Below are 4924 nucleotides of genomic sequence, written 5' to 3'. Positions count from 1 at the left end.
ATTAGCAAAAAGAGTGAGATTAATGCCAGAGAGGTCATCTTAGTGACCAGTAGCTTGTAGTGTCATCAATATCCTAAGAAATGATTGGGGATATTTGTAGTGGGAGCCTGTATCCTTTTAATAGGTGTAAAGGAGAGGGACATCATGGATCATGGATTCCTGAAGGTGTCGAAAGTGACATCTGACTGCACCAAAAGACACCTGAATCAGCTTCTACCGTCGGAAATCAATAGCAGGTGACTTTCACAGACCTGTGTTCGCTACAGGAGGTGTCGGATTGAACGCTATTCTGCGGCTACGGCCCACGCCAACTGGTTCTCCACCGTGATGGAGGAGAGGAGCGTGCTCCTTCTGCTCTGGAAAGAGGAGGAGCGTTCCAAGAGGAGGAGAGGTCCAAGGGAGACCGTTCCAAAGTTCATGTTACAATGGAGGAAAGGAGCGTTTCAATGCTTTTGCTGTCATAATTGATATGGCTAAGCAATAAGCTGTTCACTAGAAGCCTTGTGATTGCTCAAAGGAGATTCTACTGCCAACTGCAGTTCAGCTGTGGTTCATTGGTGCTGGAGCATATGGTGACAAAACTGTCTGCTTCGAACCTACAGATCAGAGAGCTGTGCTAGCTCTGAGAATCAAGAAGGATGTTCCAAGCGTTTTTATTCTATAGGCGAAAAAATAATTGTGGGAACCGTTTCCTACTGCGCGTTGAACGTCTGAACGATTTGCGTCATGAAGGGAAAAAATCGCGGTTCATCTGAATTGTGATTAATGTTGGAAAATATTGTATTCTGTGCTGACAGGTCAAAGTAGATATAACAAGGTACTGAAATAGTGCTGTTTTAGGGATGTTTGTTTTTATGATTAACCATTTTGTCATGCTATGAGTGTTAACTTTTCATTTACAGGTATGTGTATTCAATCAATATAGGAATTTGATTTAGTCTAAACAGGATGTAATCAATATAGGAATTTGATTTAGTCTAAATAGGATTTCAGTTAAATACGGAGTTTAATTTCTGTTACAACAGAACAAGCCCCATGCTTGTTCGGTTCTAATTTGGTACAATATAGGTAGTTAAAAGAATGCTCCTGTGTCCAGGGGGGTCTATAATAGTTAATGGTAATAATATGAGTTCATTTTAGATAACTTCCTTAAGTATCACAGTGAAATCCAATTAAAAAATGAGAATTATATTCTGGTTAGTAATACAAATGTTGTTAAATTGTCAGTTAAAATAGGCCTACATTAGGATAATAAGTTAGCGTCAGAAAATGTGAGTGAGTTGGTATTGGAACCTGTATACACATGCACTAAATTGACTCGTCTGCCTGGGGTGGCAGGTGTTCACAGGGGTCGCCTGAGTGTGCTTGTTTATATGGGTGGAACAGACCAAAGTACTGAACATTACCAAGTACTAAAACAGGATGAAGTAACCCGAAGGCTTTAGGTTATCGAGTAATATATTGCAGACAATGTTGAACTGATGGAGTCAGTATAATGTTGCTATGTTAATAGTCACATATTGAGACAGATTGAATCTCACCATGAGTATTACATGTTAGTTCTTAGTTTGTGTGCAACTTTCCGAATCAGGAGTCGGATGGATGGTTTCTGCAGGACCATTCATCTGTTCATCCATTATTCCATGAAAGTTGCTCACTAACTAAGAAGGGGGGGGAGAAGGGAATATTATATTATTTCTAGAGCTGGGACTCGATTAAAATTTTTAATCTAATTAATCAGAGGCTTTGTAGTTAATTAATCTCGATTAATCGCATTTTAATCGCATATCATTATTTGACCCGAGAACAGTGAGAAAGCTATTTTTTCAAATGGATTTTGGTATACTAGTGAATCAATGAATAGTGAATACATAAGTTTAAGCAATAAAACATTGTTTTTGTAGTAATAATAGGGGTAATAAATTATAATAATATCTCAAATTTAATAATTTATATAGAGCTTTTCTGAGTACCCAAAAATGCTTTACAAGGGGGACATGATAAATCAAAAACAACTTTATTAGAGGAAAAACACTAAGGAATTAAATAGATGAAATAGCTGGGGAAAGCAATATTGAAGGTTTGGATGGTGGGGGCATGTCTCTGAGAGTTTGGGGAATGCATTCCACAGGGTTGGGGGGGGGCTTGGTGCAGCAAATATGTGACATGACCATAACAAAGCACCTCTGTGTTTCTTCCGTGGACATACAGTAACAGCCATTAACAGATTTTACATTTTATTTGGCCATAACCGTTTAGTTAGAAACGATGTCATCTGGTCGGGTCCTTGAATTGCTACTGGTAGTTGGAATAACGTTAGCTCTGATCCATAGTGTTAGAAGGAGGAAAGTAGGCTTGCACATATTTTTTTGTGCTAAAAACGAGGGGCTGCACAGCCTGCACTTCCGCGGGTGTGAGGGGAAAGGATCAAATTAAGTACCATAGAACTCCTCCTGAGTCCTAACTACGCTAAGGACCAGAGCTACTGTTGTTGACGTTAGCTTCCAGGCTAGGCTCGGTGCAACATGTTTCGCATCGAGCCGATACTGGAGGCTTGACGAGGTGCGGTCTTCGGTGATATGCGAATTCTTTATTGAATAATTGCACACAACTGTGCTGTAATCCACGCTATCATAGGATAGCATTTTAAATCCTATTTCCAATCCACGGGACAAGCAAAGTGATCTCAGCGGCTTCCCCCGGTCTGGTGAACTGTCTGGTGGTGTTATTGTTCCCCCAATGCTGCTGGGGCATACCATTCTAAAGGGGGGTGGTTTCCACTCCCTGTAACAACGGACACTTCACTCGGTGAACTGGGTGGTTCGCCGGTCCATCTGAAAACTGTCCAGTGACAACGTTCCGCGGTGAAAAAAATAGTGCGATTAAAATGCGTTAATTTTTTTAACGCGTTAATTTTTCTGTAGTTAATTAATCTCAATTAACGCGTTAAAGTCCCGGCCCTAATTATTTCTTATTAAGTCGATATTGGAATCCACTTCCAAACAAATATTGATGTCTATACAGGTACAGGAATCAGCCTATCTAATGTTGGGGAACAAATTAAAAATAGTATAGTAATTAGCCTAGGAACAGTTCACTGGAATTTATTTTATCTGGGTGTGACAACAAACAGCTTCGGACTGATAGGGTCATTGTCTAACAGATTGATTTTGTTCATTTTGTTTTGAGTTTTGTGTCAACCTGACTGTGTTTCATCTTCACATTATCCAGGGGGGAAGAGGGTAATTACCTACGAAGGGAGACCGTTTGGGGAATTTGAACATTTTGGGATTTTTTGGAGAAAAAAAAAGAAAAAAGTGAACATTTTTTTGGAAAATTAATTTTGGTCATTTATAAAATATGAATTATGTCTGGGGAATATTTAATTCCCCAGAAGGGGGGTCTGATGTATATTTTGATAGCTTATGCATCTCAACATATGTCATAATCGTACACATAACACTTGCAGGGTGCCGGTCTCATGCCTGAGTGGAAGGTTCATCCAGTATAGCAGGTCACTAAAAGTGGCCCAGGGACACTTTGGGTAGTCAGCTATCTTAAATAACAGCTGTGAGTTCTTCCTGTCATATATAGTAGACGCAGTGACTTTTACCACCCAAAGAATGTTTGCAACAGAAGGACCCCTGCTGTGGTGACTGATTGCTGACCCTGTGGGTCAACACACACACACACACACACACACACACACACACACACACACACACACACAGGAACAAGGCGACACCCACATGTTAAGAATGTATAAGACTGCATGCAGGGAATCAGTAGGCAGAAGAGTGAGTGAGATACAGAGAGAGAGAGAGACAAGGGGGGACTAGGCATTTTGCCTGGGAAGGCCTCAATACGATGGAACGATGATATCTGTAACCTGTCTGTAACTGATGGCTGACCAATAAACGGAAATAAGGATTATGTGCCTGCTTGGATCTCCATATTCATTCCAAAAGCAACTTAGTAGAATCTCCACAGAACCCTGAAGAAAAGACACATCACGCGTTTTACCGCTCCCCATTTGCAAGGCCTTTTTACATGGAGGCACTGGGCAGATATACTGGGGAGGCACTGGGCAGACACTGGGGGAGGCACTGGGCAGATATACTGGGGAGGCACTGGGCAGATATACTGGGGGAGGCACTGGGCAGACACTGGGGGAGGCACTGGGCAGACACTGGGGGAGGCACTGGGCAGACACTGGGCAGACACTGGGGGAGGCACTGGGCAGACACTGGGGGAGGCACTGGGCAGATATACTGGGGAGGCACTGGGCAGATATACCGGGGAGGCACTGGGCAGACACTGGGCAGACACTGGGGAGGCACTGGGCAGATATACTGGGGATGCACTGGGCAGACACTGGGCAGACACTGGGGGAGGCACTGGGCAGACACTGGGGAGGCACTGGGCAGATATACTGGGGATGCACTGGGCAGACACTGGGGGAGGCACTGGGCACTGGGCAGACACTGGGGGAGGCACTGAGCAGACACTGGGGAGGCACTGGGCAGACACTGGGGAGGCACTGGGGAGGCACTGGGCAGACACTGGGGAGGCACTGGGCAGATATACTGGGGAGGCACTGGGCACTGGGCAGACACTGGGCAGACACTGGGCAGACACTGGGGAGGCACTGGGCAGATATACTGGGGAGGCACTGGGCACTGAGCAGACACTGGGGAGGCACTGGGGGAGGCACTGGGCACTGGGCAGACACTGGGCAGACACTGGGGGAGGCACTGGGCACTGGGCAGACACTGGGCAGACACTGGGCAGATATACTGGGGAGGCACTGGGCACTGAGCAGACACTGGGGAGGCACTGGGGGAGGCACTGGGCACTGGGCAGACACTGGGCAGACACTGGGGGAGGCACTGGGGGAGGCACTGGGCAGACACTGGGCAGACAC

Source organism: Electrona antarctica, assembly GCF_951216825.1.
Source record: "Electrona antarctica genome assembly, chromosome: 24".
Lineage (NCBI taxonomy): Eukaryota > Metazoa > Chordata > Actinopteri > Myctophiformes > Myctophidae > Electrona > Electrona antarctica.
The sequence above is the reverse complement of the archived record's forward strand: the minus strand, read 5'-3'. Positions refer to the sequence as shown.